This window comes from Arachis stenosperma, chromosome 6 (assembly GCF_014773155.1).
Source record: "Arachis stenosperma cultivar V10309 chromosome 6, arast.V10309.gnm1.PFL2, whole genome shotgun sequence".
Taxonomy (NCBI): Eukaryota; Viridiplantae; Streptophyta; class Magnoliopsida; order Fabales; family Fabaceae; genus Arachis; species Arachis stenosperma.
In genome coordinates, this window is record NC_080382.1 from 101,664,138 (window position 1) to 101,684,012 (window position 19,875).

The window sequence follows — 19,875 nt, forward strand, 5'->3', positions numbered from 1 at the left end:
TTTGCAACTCAGAATGATTGTCTTCTTTAGGAACTCAGAATCCAGATAGTGTTATTGATTCTCCTAGTTAAGTATGATGATTCTTGAACACAGCTACTTTATGAGTCTTGGCCGTGGCCCAAAGCACTCTGTCTTCCAGTATTACCACCGGATACATACATGCCACAGACACATAATTGGGTGAACCTTTTCAGATTGTGACTCAGCTTTGCTAGAGTCCCCAATTAGAGGTGTCCAGGGTTCTTAAGCACACTCTTTTTGCCTTGGATCACAACTTTATTCTTTCTTTTTCTTTCTTTTTCTCTTTCTTTTTTTCGGTTTTTTTTTTCGCTTGCTTTTTTTTTGTATTCACTGCTTTTTCTTGCTTCAAGAATCATTTTTAATGATTTTTCACATCCTCAGTAACATGTCTCCTTTTTCATCATTCTTTCAAGAGCCAACATTCATGAACCACAAATTCAAAAGACATATGCACTGTTTAAGCATACATTCAGAAGACAAAAATATTGCCACCACATCAAAATAATTAAACTGCTATAAAATTCAAAATTCATGCAATTCTTCTCTTTTTCAATTAAGAACATTTTTCATTTTGAGAAAGGTGATGGATTCATAGGACATTCATAACTTTAAGGCATAGACACTAAGACACTAATGATCAGAAGACACAAACATGGACAAACATAAGCATTAATTTTCGAAAAACAGAAAATAAAGAACAAGGAGATTAAAGAACGGGTCCACCTTAGTGATGGCGGCTCTTTCTTCCTCTTGAAGATCCTATGGAGTGCTTGAGCTCCTCAATATCTCTTCCTTGTCTTTGTTGCTCCTCTCTCATGATTCTTTGATCTTCTCTAATTTCATGGAGGATGATGTAGTGTTCTTGATGCTCCACCCTTAGTTGTCCCATGTTGGAACTCAATTCTCCTAGGGAGGTGTTCAGTTGCTCCCAATAGTTTTGTGGAGGAAATTGCATCCCTTGAGGCATCTCAGGGATCTCATGATGAGTGGGGTCTCTTGTGTGCTCCATCCTTTTCTTGGTGATGGGCTTATCCTCATCAATGGGAATATCTCCCTCTATGTCAACTCCAACTGAATAACAGAGGTGACAAATGAGATGAGGAAAGGCTAACCTTGCTAAGGTAGAGGGCTTGTCCGCCACCTTATAGAGTTCTTGGGCTATAACCTCATGAACTTCCACTTATTCTCCAATCATGATGCTATGAATCATGATGGCCCGGTCTAGAGTAACTTTGGACCGGTTGCTAGTGGGAATGATTGAGCGTTGGATGAACTCCAACCATCCTCTAGCCACAGGTTTGAGGTCATGCCTTCTCAATTGAACCGGCTTCCCTCTTGAATCTCTCTTCCATTGGGCGCCCTCTTCACATATGACTGTGAGGACTTGGTCCAACCTTTGATCAAAGTTGACCCTTCTAGTGTAAGGATGTTCATCTCCTTGCATCATGGGCAAATTGAATGCCAACCTTACACTTTCCGGACTAAAATCCAAGTATTTCCCCCGAACCATAGTAAGATAATTCTTTGGATCCGGGTTCACACTTTGATCATGGTTCTTGGTGATCCATGCATTGGCATAGAACTCTTGAACCATCAAGATTCCGACTTGTTGAATGGGGTTGGTAAGAACTTCCCAACCTCTTCTTCGGATCTCATGTCGGATCTCCGGATATTCACCCTTTTTGAGTGAAAAAGGGACCTCGGGGATCACCTTCTTCAAGGCCACAACTTCATAGAAGTGGTCTTGATGCACCCTTGAGATGAATCTTTCCATCTCCCATGACTCGGAGGTGGAAGCTTTTGCCTTCCTTTTCCTCTTTCTAGAGGTTTCTCCGGCCTTGGATGCCATAAATGGTTATGGAAAAACGAAAAAGCAACGCTTTTACCACACCAAACTTAAAAGGTTTGCTCGTCCTCGAGCAAAAGAAGAAAGAAGAGAGTAGAAGAAGAAGAAATGAGGAAGAAGGGAATGGCTTTTATGTTCGGCCAAAGAGGGGGAGAAGTGGTGTTTAGGTTGTGTGAAAATGAAGGGGTGAAGAAGGGTTTATATAGGAGAGGGGAGAGTCATGGTTCGGCCATTGATGGGTGGGTTTGGGAGGGAAAGTGGTTTGAATTTGAATGGTGAGGTAGGTGAGGTTGGTGGGGATCCTGTGGGGTCCACAGATCCTGTGGTGTCAAGGAAAAGTCATCCCTGCACCAAATGGCATTCAAAATCATGTTTTGAGCCATTTCTGGCGTTAAACGCCGGGCTGGTGCCCATTTCTGGCGTTTAACGCCAGGTTCTTGCCCTTTTCTGGCGTTTAACGCCAGTCTGGTGCCCCTTTCTGGCGTTAAACGCCCAGAATGGTGCCAGACTGGGCGTTAAACGCCCAACTGCTAGCCTCACTGGCGTTTAAACGCCAGTGGGTTCTTCCTCCAGGGTGTGCTGTTTTTCTTCCTGTTTTTCATTCTGTTTTTGCTTTTTCAATTGATTTTGTGACTTCTCATGATCATCAACCTACAAAAAACATAGAATAACAAAGAAATATATAAAATATAACATTGGGTTGCCTCCCAACAAGCGCTTCTTTAATGTCAGTAGCTTGACAGATGGCTCTCATGGAGCCTCACATTTTCTCAGAGCAATGTTGGAACCTCCCAACACCAAACTTAGAGTTTGAATGTGGGGGTTCAACACCAAACTTAGAGTGTGGTTGTGGCCTCCCAACACCAAACTTAGAGTTTGACTGTGGGGGCTCTGTTTGGCTCTGTTTTGAGAGAAGCTCTTCATGCTTCCTCTCCATGGTGACAGAGGGATATCCTTGAGCCTTAAACACAAAGGATTCTTCATTCACTTGAATGATCAGTTCACCTCTATCAACATCAATCACAGCCTTTGCTGTGGCTAGGAAGGGTCTGCCAAGGATGATGGTTTCATCCATGCACTTCCCAGTCTCTAGGACTATGAAATCAGCAGGGATGTAATGGTTTTCAATCTTCACCAAAACATCCTCTACAAGTCCATGAGCTTGTTTTCTTGAGTTGTCTGCCATCTCTAATGAGATTCTTGCAGCTTGCACCTCAAAGATCCCTAGCTTCTCCATTACAGAGAGAGGCATGAGGTTTACACTTGACCCTAAGTCACACAGAGCCTTCTTGAAGGTCATGGTGCCTATGGTACAAGGTATTGAAAACTTCCCAGGATCTTGTCTCTTTTGAGGTAATTTCTGCCTAGACAAGTCATCCAGTTCTTTGGTGAGCAAAGGAGGTTCATTCTCCCAAGTCTCATTTCCAAATAACTTGTCATTTAGCTTCATGATTGCTCCAAGGTATTTAGCAACTTGCTCTTCAGTGACATACTCATCCTCTTCAGAGGAAGAATACTCATCAGAGCTCATGAATGGCAGAAGTAAGTCCAATGGAATCTCTATGGTCTCATTTTGAGCCTCAGATTCCCATGGTTCCTCATTGGGGAACTCAATGGGGGTCAGCGCACGCCCACTGAGGTCTTCCTTAGTGGCGTTCACTTCCTCTCCTTCCTCTCCAAATTCGGCCATGTTGATGGCCTTGCACTCTCCTTTTGGATTTTCTTCTGTATTGCTTGGGAGAGTACTAGGAGGAAGTTCAGTAACTTTCTTGCTCAGCTGTCCCACTTGTGCCTCCAAATTCCTAATGGAGGACCTTGTTTCAGTCATAAAACTTTGAGTGGTTTTGATTAGATCAGAGACCATAGTTGCTAAGTCAGAGGGGTTCTGCTTAGACTTCTCTGTCTGTTGCTGAGAAGATGATGGAAAAGGCTTGCCATTGCTAAACCTATTTCTTCCACCATTATTGTTATTGAAACCTTGTTGAGGTCTTTCTTGATTCTTCCATGAGAAATTTGGGTGATTTCTCCATGAAGAATTATAGGTGTTTCCATAGGGTTCTCCTAGGTAATTCACCTCTTCCATTGAAGGGTTCTCAGGATCATAGGCTTCTTCTTCAGATGAAGCATCCTTAGTACTGCTTGGTGCATTTTGCATTCCAGACAGACTTTGAGAAATCAAATTGACTTGTTGAGTCAATATCTTGTTCTGAGCCAATATGGCATTCAGAGTATCAATCTCAAGAACTCATTTCTTCTGATTTGCCCCATTGTTCACAGGATTCCTTTCAGAAGTGTACATGAATTGGTTATTTGCAACCATTTCAATCAGCTCTTGAGCTTCTGTAGGCGTTTTCTTCAAATGAAGAGATCCTCCAGCAGAGCTATCCAAAGACATCTTGGATAGTTCAGAGAGACCATCATAGAAAATACCTATGATGCTCCATTCAGAAAGCATGTCAGAAGGGCATTTTCTGATCAATTGTTTGTATCTTTCCCAAGCTTCATAGAGGGATTCTCCATCCTTCTGTCTGAAGGTTTGGACTTCCACTCTAAGCTTACTCAATTTTTGAGGTGGAAAGAACTTTGCCAAGAAGGCATTGACTAGCTTTTCCCAAGAGTCCAGGCTTTCTTTAGGTTGTGAGTCCAACCATGTTCTAGCTCTGTCTCTTACAGCAAAAGGGAATAGCATAAGTCTATAGACCTTAGGGTCTACCCCATTAGTCTTGACAGTGTCACAGATTTGCAAGAATTCAGCTAAGAACTGATGAGGATCTTCCAATGGAAGTCCATGGAACTTGCAATTCTGTTGCATTAGAGAAACTAATTGAGGCTTAAGCTCAAAGTTGTTTGCTCCAATGGCAGGGATAGAGATGCTTCTCCCATAGAAGTCAGGAGTAGGTGCAGTAAAGTCACCCAGCACCTTCCTTGCATTGTTTGCATTGTTGTTGTTTTCGGCTGCCATGGGTTCTTCTTCTTTGAAGATCTCTGTTAGGTCCTCTATAGAGAGTTGTGCCTTAGCTTCTCTTAGCTTTCACTTCAAGGTCCTTTCAGGTTCAGGGTCAGCTTCAACAAGAATGCCTTTGTCTCTGCTCCTGCTCATATGAAAGAGAAGAGAACAAGAAAATGTGGAATCCTCTATGTCATAGTATAGAGATTCCTTGAGGTGTCAGAAGAACAGAAAAATAGAAGAAAGAGGTAGAAGAATTCAAACTTAATCAGATAGAGTTCGAATTGTGCATTGAGAAGGAGTGGTACTCCATAAATAGAAGGATGTGGGAAGAGGGGAAGAGAATTTTCGAAAATTAAGTTAAAGAAATTGAAAATATTTTGAAAAACACTAATTAATTTTCGAAAATAAGAGTGGGAAAGAAAACAAGTGATTTTTGAAAAAGATTTTGAAATTAGAAGTCAAAAAGATTTGATTGAAAACTATTTTGAAAAAGATGTGGTTAAGAAGATATGATTAGTTTTAAAAAGATGTGATTGAGAAGATATGATTTGAAAACAATTTTAAAAAGATTTGATTTTAAAAATTAATGACTTACCTAACAAGAAAAGATATGATTCAAACATTAAACCTTTCTCAACAGAAAAGGCAACATACTTGGAATGTTCAATCAAATCATTAATTGTTAGCAAGTATCTTTGGAAAAAGGAAAGAAATTGATTTTGAAAACATTTGATTGAAAAGATATGATTTGAAAAAGATTTGATTTTGAAAAACTTTGAAAACTTGAAAAAAAATTGATTTGAAAACAAAATCCTTCCCCTTGTGCCATCCTGGTGTTAAACGCCCAGAATGGTATCCATTCTGGCGTTTAACGCCCAAAATGCTACCTTTTTGGGCGTTAAACGCCCAACCAGGCACCCTGGCTGGCGTTTAAACGCCAGTCTATCCTTCTTCACTGGGCGTTTTGAACGCCCAGCTTTTTCTGTGTAATTCCTCTGCTGCATGTTCTAAATCTTCAGTTCCCTGTACTATTGACTTGAAAGTAGAACCAAGATCAAATAAACAATACATGCAAGACACCAAACTTAAAATTAGACACTAGACTCAAACAAGAAACATAAAATATTTTTGGTTTTTATGATTTTGAAAATTTTTTTTTTGTGTTTTTTTTTTCGAAAATTGTATGGAAATAGAAAATAAAAGTTTCAGAATTCTTAATTCGGATTCCAGGAATCATTGCAATGCTAGTCTAAGACTCCGGTCCAGGAATTAGACATGGCTTCACAGCCAGCCAAGCTTTCAAAGAAAGCTTCGGTCCAAAACACTAGACATGGCCAATGGCCAGCCAAGCCTTAGCAGATCATTGCTCCAATAGCAAGATTGATAGAGATCAACAAGCTCTTGTGATGATCAGTTGAAACCTCGGTCCAATAAGATTAGGCATGGCTTCTCAGCCAGCCAGACTTCAATAGATCATCATGAAACACTAGAATTCCTTCTTAAAAACTCTGAAGAAAAATACCTAATCTAAGCAACAAGATGAACCGTCAGTTGTCCATACACAAAACAATCCCCGGCAACGGCGCCAAAAACTTGGTGTGCAAAATTGTGATCACTACTTTTCACAACTCAAATAATCCCTAGTAATGGCCCCAAGAACTTGGTGCTCAATACCATGGCATAAACACAACTTTGCACAACTAACCAGCAAGTGCACTGGGTCGTCCAAGTAATAAACCTTACGTGAGTAAGGGTCGATCCCACAAAGATTGTTGGTATGAAGCAAGCTATGGTCACCTTGTAAATCTTAGTCAGGCAGACTCAAATGGGTATAGTAATATACGAATAAAGCATAAAGATAAAGATAGAGGTACTTATGTAATTCATTGGTAGGAACTTCAGATAAGCGTATGAAGATGCCTTCCCTTCCGTCTCTCTGCTTTCCTACTGTCTTCATCCAATCCTTCTTACTCCTTTCCATGGCAAGCTTATGTAGGGTTTCACCGTTGTCAGTGGCTACCTCCCATCCTCTCAGTGAAAATGTTCCTATGCTCTGTCACAGCATATGGCTAATCAGCTGTCGGTTCTCGGTCAGGCCGGAATAGAATCCAGTGATTCTTTTGCGTCTGTCACTAACGCCCCGCCTGCTAGGAGTTTGAAGCACGTCACAGTCATTCAATCATTGAATCCTACTCAGAATACCACAGACAAGGTTAGACCTTCCGGATTCTCTTGAATGCCGCCATCAGTTCTCGCCTATACCACGAAGACTCTGATCTCACGGAATGGCTGGCTCGTTTGTCAGGTGAGCACTCGGTTGTTAGGCGATCAACCATGCATCGTGTATCAGGAATCCAAGAGATAAACACTAGAGCCTTGGTTGCTTGTAGAACAAAGGTGGTTGTCAGTCACCTTGTTCATAGGTGAGAATGATGATGAGTGTCACGGATCATCACATTTATCAAGTTGAAGAACAAGTGATATCTTGGACAAAGAACAAGCGGAATTGAATAGAAGAACAATAGTAATTGCATTAATACTCGAGGTACAGCAGAGCTCCACACCTTAATCTATGGTGTGTAGAAACTCCACCGTTGAAAATACATAAGAACAAGGTCTAGGCATGGCCGAATGGCCAGCCTCCCAATGATCTAAGATAGCATAAAATGAAGATAGCTACCCCGATATATCTAAATACAATAGGAAAAGGTCCTACTTATAGAAAACTAGTAGCCTAGGGTTTACAGAGATGAGTAAATGACATAAAAATCCACTTCCGGGCCCACTTAGTGTGTGCTTGGGCTGAGCAATGAAGCAATTTCGTGTAGAGACTCTTCTTGGAGTTAAACGCCAGCTTTTATGCCAGTTTGGGCGTTTAACTCCCATTTAGGTGCTAGTTCCGGCGTTTAACGCTGGAATTTCTGAGGGTGACTTTGAACGCCGGTTTGGGCCATCAAATCTTAGGCAAAGTATAGACTATCATATATTGCTGGAAAGCCCAGGATGTCTACTTTCCAACGCCGTTGAGAGCGCGCCAATTGGGCTTCTGTAGCTCCAGAAAATCCACTTCGAGTGCAGGGAGGTCAGAATCCAACAGCATCTGCAGTCCTTTTCAGTCTCTGAATCAGATTTTTGCTCAGGTCCCTCAATTTCAGCCAGAAAATACCTGAAATCACAGAAAAACACACAAACTCATAGTAAAGTCCAGAAAAGTGAATTTTAACTAAAAACTAATAAAAATATACTAAGAACTCAACTAAAACTACTAAAAACATACTAAAAACAATGCCAAAAAGGGTACAAATTATCCGCTCATCAGCAAGGTCTGGTGGTCAAGGATCTCTATCCTTATCACTAGCCACAGTTATGATAGTTGCAAGGATCAATCCCACTAAGTCATCCTCTAACTAATAGCAAAGGAAGGTCAAGTGAGCTATATCAATCAAAGTCCATAAATCCTAGCTTTTCACTAATTGAATTAATGAAGGCTAGAGTCAATGGCTATCAACTATCAATTACTTGGACATTAGTAACTCAAAAAATCCTAAGTTACCTTCCCAAGCCAAGAACATAAAATTCTACTCTAACATCCTTTCAAGCATTTCATCAAACACTTGGAAGGTACAAAAGAAGAGTATAGTAAATCACAACAAGAATGAATTCTAACAACAATTGAATGCAAAGAATTAACAACAACAATTAAGGAAATCACAATTATCATGAATTACCTCAAATTGAATTATTAAAGGAAAACAAAAGAACAAAAATAGATCCACAACAAACTGAAGAATTACAAGGATTAAAGTACAAAACTAGAAAGAGGAAGAAGAGAGGAACAAGAATTGATAAAAGGAACATAAATTAAAGCATGAATTAAACCTAGATCTAAGAGGAGAGATTAACCTAAACCTAATCCTAATTCTAGAGAGAAGTGAGAGCTTCTCTCTCTAGAAACTACCTCTAAACTAATCCTAATGTGAATGAATGAACTAAACTCCTAGAATGTAAAAGATGATCATTTCCTCCTTTAATCCTTGTTCCTTTAAAGCTTTTTGGCGCCAAAATTGGTTGCAATTCTTTGGCTTTTCATGATTTCTCCACTTTGTATGCTTTCCTCTTTACTCCTTTGATCCATTCCTAGCCTTTTCAATCTAAGATCACTAACAAACACATCAAGGCATCTAGTAGAATCAAAAGAAAATTAAAATCATCAAGTTAAAGGTCTAAAAAGCATGTTTTCACATCCAAGCACAAATAGGGAGACAATCACAAAACTATGCTAATTCATTGAATAAATGTGAGGAAAGGTTATCAAAATGCTCTAAATTCAACACAAGATAAACCCTAAAAATGGGATTTATCAACCTCCCCACACTTAAGCCTTAGCATGTCCTCATGCTAAATTAAGAATGAACTAAGGGGTATGACATTTATTAAATGCAACTAAGCTATATGCAATCTATCTAAATGCAACTACCTATAATGAATGCACTTGCTTGGTCAAACAAACTAATTTCCAAGAGATCATGTACAAGCACAAGGGCTTAGAGCAAAAGGAATGAAATCCAACCCACAATTGTATTGGAACTATCAAAAGGATTTATAAACTTGCATGCATATAGATGATAGTGGTGAAAACATGCTATTGAGCATCGAACCCTCACCGGAAGTGTTTGCACTCTATTCGCTCGGTGTTTGGGGTTGATTCACTCAATTCTCCCCTAATCATGCTTTCCCAAATTTGTTCCTCCTCTAACAATCAACAACTATTCAATGCATGCATACAAATATCATGAGGTCTTTCTCAAAGGTTGTAATGGGGCTAGGGTCAAGGTGGGATCATATATGGATAAGTGGACTAGAATTTGGACCTTTGATGAGCTTAAACTTTCCCACCTAACCTATATAATTGAGTTCTAACCTAATTACCCATCTTTAACTTTTTCACATACTCATGCATTTTCTTTTTATATCACAACACTTATGCATTGATCTTTTATTGAGCTTCACTTTGGGGGCAATTTGTCCCCTTTTTATTATTTTCCTCCTTTTCTTTCTTTTTCTATATATACTTTTTTTTCTATATTTTGCTTTTCTTTTCTTTTCCATATAATAATTTTTTTTCTTTCTCTTTTATTTTTCTCATCATTTTTTTTCAAGAATATCAATGCATAAGGTCTTACACTTAATCAATACATGAGCATACACCCAATTCCCAAATATAAAAATACAAAACATCCAATTTTATCCCAACCAATGTTCCCAAATCTCCCCAAATTTGAATAATAGACACTCTTACTAGCCTAAGCCAATCAAAGATCCAAACAAGGGACTTTTGTTGTTTTCCGCTTTAGGGCTTGTAATGTGCTAAAATGAAGAATAATTGGGTTAAGCATAGGCTCAAACTTGGTTACAATGGATGGTAAAAGGTAGGCTATTTAGTTAAGTGAGCTAATAAAATAATGGCCTCAATAATATAAATGCATGAATACAAGGAATAATTGGACATATAGAATTAGGCAAATCAAGGATCACAATCATAGAAAGAGAACAATTGCACACAAGAAGGGAAATAAGTGGTTATAAAATGTAACCACACCAATAGGCTCAAAACTCACTTGCTTGTGTTCTTAGCTCAAAATATGCTTTACAAAATATAGAATTCAAGCAAGTTCCACAAAATTTTTCCAATCAATTGGGGTGGTACCCTATAGTTAAATTCCTTGAAAAGTCTCAATATTTGACTAAGCATTGTTGTGATTGAGGAATTCTAAAAATTCCTTAGTTTTATCCCTTTTTTTTTCACTCAAAATAAATTTCATATGCAAAAGGAAAGGGTAACTAAGTCTTAACAAATCCAAAATAGTTTCTAATCATAACCATAAGCTAAAAAAACTAACTATATAAAGAAATATCCAACTAAAAGTATGAAATAGCTAACATCCAACTATATAACATCCAAAATGAAAGAGTATGTAACAACTAAGGTAAAAGTGTCTAAAGTATCCGACATAAGCAATATATACAATAGTGCGCAAAATAAAATAAAACAAGGTAGCATAACTAGGAAATAGTCAAGATGTTCACCAATCTACTAACGGTGCCAACGGCAACCTCCCCACACTTAAGATCAAGCATCGTCCTCGATGCTAATCCTCAGGCTCAGGGAGAGGTACACTTGTCGGCTCAGGCTCCTGTGTCTATTGTGGTGCTGGCTGTGAGTCCTCAGGGGGCTGCTGGATCTCTGTGGTGACATGTGTCTCTAGGGGTGCATTCTGCTGAGTTGGCTCCTCAACATGCTCCTCCTCCTGATCCTGTTCATCGGAGGCTGGAGAATTCGGGAGTGGAGGTAGCTCAATACCCTGTGAGACAAACACCTGGTCTATGAGATCGAGACGTCGCATGATACGACGCTCGATACGCTCCATGAAGCGAAACAGGCGCTGTACTAGTAGGTATGTCGGCTCAGGTGCTGGTGGTGGTGGCAAATGGGCTGCTGAGGAAGAAGGAGCTACAGAGGAGGATGGAGCTACTGCCATGGAGGACGAAGGTCTAACTGCCTCCACAACTGCTCTAGCCCGAGAACGGTGTCTAGTCGGGGGCTTCTCGTGCACCCAGCCACCCCATGGAATGGTAACCTCCTTGTCGTCGTCATCTGGGGGTGGTGGTGTCACATCATCATCCTTCCACGGAACATCGGCTAGCTCAGCCATGCTGGTGACCAGTGTAAGAAATAGAAGTAGGCCACGAATGTGCACTCGCCACATGCTCTGCCGGATTAACCGGGGAAAATATACCTCCTTGCCCTCCATGACACAGCCAATCAGAACTAACATGTCCATCGGGATCTCAGAAAAATGAGTAGTGGGCAGGACATAGTGGGCAAATATCATCTGCCAAATTTTAGCCTCTCTAGATAGATGAGTGAATAGCATCCCTTTGGGCTTTATGTTGCCCGAATCCATTACCATTGGAGCATCTGGTGTGGTAATCACGTGCTTAAGCGCCTCATAATCAAAGGTCATGTAGTGAATGGCTGTCTCTGCCTGTTGGTAGGCGCAGGGGCCATCAGTGGGAGGTCGGCAAAGTAATGCCTCCCCAATGGCTACCTCAATGATCAAGATCTCCCTACCTTGCAAGTGAACTGAATCAAGAGGGGCGCAGAAGAAGTTACAGTAGAACTCTCACACCAATGAAGTGTTGATCTTCCCCAAATCTCTATTAACAAAATCCAAGCCCAATTTTAGAATGCGGGCGTTTGTGGCACGCCTCACATCATTCGGAAGGTTCAACCTCTTTTCCACATTTAGATTTGTCTTCCGGTATTTAGGGAAGCAAAGTTCACAATAGAGGTTGGAAAATCTGATTGGGTCAGTGGATGGTAGCAACTGATTATCTTTGTCTGCATCATTCAGCGGGTTCTTAGCATAGTTGGCATAAGGGGAAGGGGTGGGAGTTTTAGAGCGCTTTCTATTTTTTGAGGTAGTTTCTATGGCTTTTTTTTTCGACATCCTGAAAAATAGAATAGAATAGAATATAAGCAATTAAGCAAGTAGCATGAAGTAAGGAGAAGCATGTTCAAGATGTAAGGTAGATGGCAAGTAATCATGTTGTGAACCGAAATTGAAAACTTGGAATGCAAGTAATCATGGAAAATATACTATAGACCAAGAATTCAAACAATTAAAATAGTGTAGCATACAACTCATGCATTAGGCATGTCCATTATCACACCTCAAAAGAATGGTTAAAGAGGTAATTGAAATGAGAAGTCAAGTTAAGAGGTTAAACAAGTTAGTGAGTTAAAGGAAATGAGGCTGAAAGTTAGTGGCATGATGAAGAATGACCTAATTAATAGAGAATTGTACAACAATCATGCTTACACACATGAGGGAAGTGCAGTCATTGCTGATGAAATAGGGAATTGCAAGAAAAGCAATTAATTGGAAACAAGTCATCAGCCAATTCTTTGGCCATCGGTTCTGTGGTGCACGAAATTGCAATAACACTTTTGCAATCCCGCACAACTAACCAGCAAGTGCACTGGGTCGTCCAAGTAATACCTTGTGTGAGCAAGGGTCGATCCCACGGAGATTGTCGGCTTGAAGCAAGCTATGGTTATCTTGTAAATCTTAGTCAGGAGATCAGAAATTATCAGGATTGATTGTAAAAAGTAAAAGAACATGAAATGGTTACTTGTTTTGCAGTAATGGAGAATAGGTTGGGGTTTTGGAGATGCTCCATCTTCTGAATCTCTGCTTTCCTACTGTCTTCTTCATCAAACACGCAAGTCTCCTTCCATGGCAAGCTCATGTAGGGTTTCACCGTTGTCAATGGCTACCTCTCCTCCTCGCAGTGAAAGCTAATGCACGCACTCTGTCACAGTACTGCCAATCACCGGTTTGGTTCCCTCCCCTACCGGAATAGAATCCCTCTTTTGCGTCTGTCACTAACGCCCAGTAGGTTACAGGTTTGAAACACGTCACAGTCATTCAATCATTGAATCCTACTCAGAATACCACAGACAAGGTTTAGACCTTCCGGATTCTCTTGAATGCTGCCATCAGGTCCTGCCTATACCACGAAGATTCCGATTAAAGAACCCAAGAGATAACTACTCAATCTAAGATAGAACAGAGGTGGTTGTCAGGCACATGTTCATAGTTGAGAATGATGATGATTGTCACGGATCATCACATTCATCCGGATTAAGAACAAGTGTTATCTTAGAATCGAAGCAAGCATGATTGAATAAGAAATAGTAGTAATTGCATTAATCCATCAAGACACAGCGGAGCTCCTCACCCCCAACCATGGGGTTTAGAGGCTCATACTGTGGAAAGAAACGTGTACAAAATGTTATGGGGTCATAAGGTACGGATACAATGTCAAAAGATCCTATAAGTAGTAAACTAGTGTCCTAAGGTTTACAGAAATGAGTAAATGACAGAAAAATCCACTTCCGGGCCCACTTGGTGTGTGCTTGGGCTGAGCAATGAAGGAATTTCGTGTAGAGACCTTTTCTGGAGTTAAACGCCAGCTTTCATGCCAGTTTGGGCGTTTAACTCCAATTTTTATGCCAGTTCCGGCGTTTAACGCTGGAATTTCTGTAGGTGACTTTGAGCGCCGGTTTGGGCCATCAAATCTTGGGCAAAGTATGGACTATTATATATTGCTGGAAAGCCCAGGATGTCTACTTTCCAATGCCGTTGAGAGCTCGCCAATTGGGCTTCTGTGGCTCCAGAAAATCCACTTCGAGTGCAGGGAGGTCAGAATCCAATAGCATCTGCAGTCTTTTTCAGTCTCAGGATCAGATTTTTGCTCAGAACCCTCAATTTCAGTCAGAAAATACCTGAAATCACAGAAAAACACACAAACTCATAGTAAAGTCCAGAAAAGTGAATTTTAATTAAAAACTAATAAAAATATACTAAAAACTAACTAAAAAATACTAAAAACATACTAAAAATAATGCCAAAAAGCATACAAATTATCCGCTCATCACAACACCAAACTTAAATTGTTGCTTGTCCCCAAGCAACTGAAAATCAAAATAGGATAAAAAGAAGAGAATATACTATAGACTCCAAAATATCAAAGAAACATAGCTCCAATTAGATGAGCGGGACTAGTAGCTTTTTGCCTCCGAACAGTTTTGGCATCTCACTCTATCCTTTGAAGTTCAGAATGATTGGCATCTATAAGAACTCAGAACTCAGATAGTGTTATTGATTCTCCTAGTTAAGTATATTGATTCTTGAACATAGCCAGTGTATGAGTCTTGGCTGTGGCCCAAAGCACTCTGTCTTCCAGTATTACCACCGGATACATACATGCCACAGACACATAATTGGGTGAACCTTTTTAGATTGTGACTCAGCTTTGCTAGAGTCCCCAATTAGAGGTGTCCAGGGTTCTTAAGCACACTCTTTTTGCCTTGGATCACAACTTTATTTCCTTCTTTTTTCTTTCTTTTTCTTCTTTTTTTTTCCGAAAATTTTTTTTTTCACTGCTTTTTCTTGCTTCAAGAATCATTTTGATGATTTTTCAGATCCTCAATAACAGTTCTCTTTCTCCTCATTCTTTCAAGAGCCAACAATTTTAACATTCTCAAAGCAACAAATTCAAAAGACATATGCACTGTTCAAGCATTCATTCAGAAAACAAAAAGTATTGTCACCACATCAAACTAATTCAACTAAGTTCAGAGATAAATTTCGAAACCCTGTACTTCTTGTTCTTTTGTGATTAAAGCATTTTTCTTTTAAGAGAGGTGATGGATTCATAGGACATTCATAGCTTTAAGGCATAAACTTAAATTTTATTAATTATGAACTAAGAACAAGACTCAAATATAGATATAAGATGAGACTAAAGAAATAAAAATAGAAAACAAAACAAGAAAAACGAAAAAAAATTAGGCTCCTAATGATAGAGGTTTTCACAGAGTTAGGACTCAACAACCTTGATTTTGAGAAGTGGATGCTCCCTCAGCTTGAGAGGAGAACTTTTGGCGTTTCATCTCTTGAATTTCACGCCCCTGCTTCTCTTGTTCCTTCCATTGTCTTCTTGGTGATTGGATGTTCTATGGGTATGAGTTCATCTTCTTCTATCTTCACCCCAGCCTCTTTACAGAGCAAGGAGATCAAGCTTGGGTAAGCCAATTTGGTTACAGTGGAATTCCTATTTGCAATTGTGTAGATCTCACAGGCAATCATATGATGAACCTCCACTTCTTTTCCAAGCATGATGCAATGAATCATCACTGCTCTCTTGATGGTGACCTCAGAACGGTTGCTAGTGGGCAATATGGAACGCCCAATAAAGTCTAGCCAACCTCTTGCAATTGGTTTGAGGTCTCCCCTCTTGAGTTGGTTTGGGACACCCTTAGAATTGGTTATCCACTTAGTTCCAGGGAGGCATATGTCCTCTAGAACTTGATCCAACCCTTTATCTACTCTCACCATCCTCCTATTAAAGGAATCAGGATCATCTTGCAGTTGAGGCAACTTGAAGATTTCTCTTATTTTGTCCAGATGAAAGTATATAACTTTCCCTCTGACCATGGTTCTGTAGGTATGGTAAGCGGTTCCAGTCATTCTCTGCTTATCTGTTAGCCACAGATTTGAGTAGAATTCCTGAACCATGTTCCTTCCAACCTTTGTTTCAGGATTGGTTAGAACTTCCCATCCTCTGTTTCGAATTTGCTCTTGGATCCCCGGATATTCATCTTCTTTCAGATCAAATTTAACTTCCGAGATCACTGACCTCAGACCCATTATTTTATGATAATGGTCTTCATGTTCTTTGGTTAAGAACTTCTCTTCATTCCAAAGATTCTTTGGATTATTCTCTTTCTTGCCTCTTAAATTGGTTTGTTTTCCCTTAGGAGCCATGATATTGATGAAACTTGGCTTAGTGATCACGGAAAAGCACACCAAACTTAGAGGTTTGCTTGTCCTCAAGCAAAATAAAAGAGAGAAGAGAGGGGGAGGAAGAGAAAATTCGAATGGTGTGGTGGAATGAGGGAGCCAAACGTGTATTTATAAGGTGGGGAGGGGAGTTTTCGAAAAACAAGAGAGGGATTTGAAAAGATATGGAAAGAAATTGAGAAAAGAGTGAGTTTTTGAAGAAGATTTGGGATTAATTTGAAATAGATTTGAAGAATGGTTTTGATTTGTGAAGATTTGAAAGTGAATGATGAAGGATTGAAGTGCATTTATGTAGAAGAGTATGGTTAAAAAGAGGAAAGTTTGAAAAAAATTGAGTTGAAAACAAAAATGTGGTCCCCCCACCTTTCTGGCGTTAAACGCCCAGAATGGCACCCATTCTGGCGTTTAACGCCCATTTGCTACCCTTTTTGGGCGTTTAACGCCCAGCCAGGTGCCCTGGCTGGCGTTAAACGCCAGAAATCCTTTATCACTGGGCGTTTTTCCAAAACGCCTAGGATACTGCACACCTGGCGTTAAACGCCCAGAATGGTGCCCATTCTGGCGTTTAACGCCCAAAATGGCACCATTCCTGGCGTTAAACGCCCAGAATGGTACCCATTCTGGCGTTTAACGCCCAAAATGCCCCTTACTGGCGTTTTTTCGCCAGTAAGCTTATTTTCTCTGCTTTTTGAGCTGAATCCTTCTGTAACTCTGTGAATTCCTTCATTTTTGATACTTGCCTCTGTGAGAACAATTCATACAACTTTCCTAATGACTGGGTTGCCTCCCAGCAAGCGCTTCTTTACTGTCTTTAGCTGGACTTTCACTGAGAATCACTCAAATCTCAGTTTTGAGCATTCCTGCTCAAAATTTCCTTCAAGATAGTGCTTGATTCTCTGTCCATTAACAATGAACTTCTTGTCAGAATCAATATCCTGAAGCTCAACATATCCATATGGTGATACTCCTGTAATCACATACGGACCCCTCCACCGGGATTTGAGTTTTCCTGGAAACAATTTGAGCCTGGAGTTGAAGAGCAGAACTTTTTGTCCTGGCTCAAAGACTCTGGTTGACAATCTCTTGTCATGCCACTTCTTTGCCTTTTCCTTATAAATTTTTGCATTTTCAAAGGCATTGAGTCTGAACTCCTCTAGCTCATTTAGCTAGAGCAGTCTTTTCTCACCAGCTAACTGTGCATCCATGTTTAGGAATCTGGTTGCCCAGTAGGCTTTGTGTTCCAGTTCCACAGGCAAATGACAGGCCTTCCCATACACCAATTGGTATGGAGAGGTTCCTATAGGAGTCTTGAATGCTGTTCTGTATGCCCACAGAGCATCATCCAAGCTCTTTGCCCAATCCTTTCTTTGGGCTATCACAGTCCGTTCTAGGATTCTTTTTAGCTCTCTGTTAGAGACTTCAGCTTGCCCATTTGTCTGTGGATGATACGGAGTTGCCACTTTATGGCTGATTCCATATCTAACCATAGCAGAGTATAGCTGTTTATTGCAGAAATGAGTGCCCACATCACTGATTAGCACTCTGGGGACGCCAAACCTGCTGAAAATGTTTTTCTGGAGGAATTTCAGCACGGTCTTGGTATCATTAGTGGGTGTAGCAATTGCTTCTACCCACTTAGATACATAGTCCACTTCCACCAGAATGTAAGTGTTTGAGTATGATGGTGGGAATGGCCCCATGAAGTCAATTCCCCATACATCAAACAATTCTATCTCTAATATTCCTTGTTGAGGCATGGCATATCCGTGAGGCAGATTACCAGCTCTTTGGCAACTGTCACAGTTACGCACAAACTCTCGGGAATCTTTATAGAGAGTAGGCCAGTAGAAGCCGCACTGGAGAACTTTAGTGGCTGTTCGCTCACTTCCAAAATGCCCTCCATACTGTGATCCATGGCAGTGCCATAGGATCCTTCGTGCTTCCTCTCTGGGTATACACCTGCGGATCACTCCGTCAGCACATCTCTTAAAGAGATATGGTTCATCCCAAAGGTAGTACTTGGCATCTGAAATTAGTTTCTTTCTCTGCACATAACTGTACTCTTTGGGTATAAACCTCACAGCTTTATAGTTTGCAATATCTGCAAACCATGGAGCTTCCTGAATGGCAAAGAGTTGCTCATCTGGGAAAGTCTCAGAGATCTCAGTAGAAGGGAGGGACGTCCCAGCTACTGGTTCTATCCGGGACAGATGATCAGCCACTTGGTTCTCTGTCCCTTTTCTGTCTCTTATTTCTATATCAAACTCTTGCAGAAGCAACACCCATCTTATAAGCCTGGGTTTTGAATCCTGCTTTGTGAGTAAGTATTTAAGAGCAGCATGGTCAGTGTACACAATCACTTTTGATCCCACTAAGTAGGATCTAAACTTGTCAATGGCATAGACCACTGCAAGTAATTCTTTTTCTGTGGTTGTGTAATTCTTCTGTGCATCATTTAGAACACGGCTAGCATAATAAATGACATGCAGAAGTTTGTTATGCCTCTGTCCCAACACTGCACCAATGGCATGATCACTGGCGTCACACATTAATTCAAATGGTAATGCCCAATCTGGTGCAGAGATGACTGGTGCTGTGACCAGTTTAGCTTTCAGGGTCTCAAATGCCTGCAAACACTGTGTGTCAAACACAAATGGCGTGTCAGCAGCTAACAGGTTACTCAAAGGTTTAGCAATTTTCAAAAAATCCTTGATAAACCTTCTATAGAATCCTGCATGCCCCAGAAAGCTTCTGATTGCCTTAACATTGGCAGGTGGTGGTAATTTTTCAATTACCTCTACCTTTGCCTTATCCACCTCTATTCCCTTGCTTGAAATTTTGTGCCCAAGGACAATTCCTTCAGTCACCATAAAGTGACATTTCTCCCAGTTTAAAACCAGGTTAGTCTCTTGGCATCTTTTCAGGACAAGTGATAGGTGGTTAAGACAGGAGCTAAATGAGTCTCCATATACTGAAAAGTCATCCATGAAGACTTCCAGAAATTTCTCTACCATATCTGAGAAGATAGAGAGCATGCACCTTTGAAAGGTTGCAGGTGCATTGCACAGACCAAAAGGCATCCTTCTGTAGGCAAACACGCCAGAAGGGCAAGTAAATGCTGTTTTCTCTTGGTCCTGAGGATCTACTGCAATTTGGTTATAGCCTGAATAGCCATCCAAGAAGCAGTAATAATCATGACCAGCTAATCTTTCTAGCATTTGGTCTATGAATGGTAAAGGAAAATGATCCTTTCTGGTGGCTGTATTGAGCCTTCTGTAGTCAATACACATGCGCCACCCTGTGACTGTCCTTGTAGGGACCAGTTCATTTTTTTCATTATGAACCACTGTCATGCCTCCCTTTTTGGGGACAACTTGGACAGGGCTCACCCAAGGGCTATCAGAAATAGGATAAATAATCCCAGCCTCTAGTAATTTAGTGACCTCTTTCTGCACCACCTCCTTCATGGCAGGATTTAGCCTCCTCTGTGGTTGAACCACTGGTTTGGCATTATCCTCCAATAGGATCTTGTGCATGCATCTAGCTGGGCTAATGCCCTTGAGATCACTGATGGACCACCCAAGAGCTGTCTTGTGTGTCCTTAGCACTTTAATCAGTGCTTCCTC

General features: G+C 40.5%; 1 non-coding gene across 1 annotated transcript; it reads left to right on the forward strand.

The window, feature by feature from the left end:
* Window positions 1-4,316: 4,316 nt before the first annotated feature.
* Window positions 4,317-4,424, forward strand: LOC130937155 (small nucleolar RNA R71). Its single transcript, XR_009068386.1, has one exon. It is a non-coding gene; the product is annotated as a small nucleolar RNA R71 (small nucleolar RNA).
* The last annotated feature ends 15,451 nt before the right edge of the window (window positions 4,425-19,875 follow it).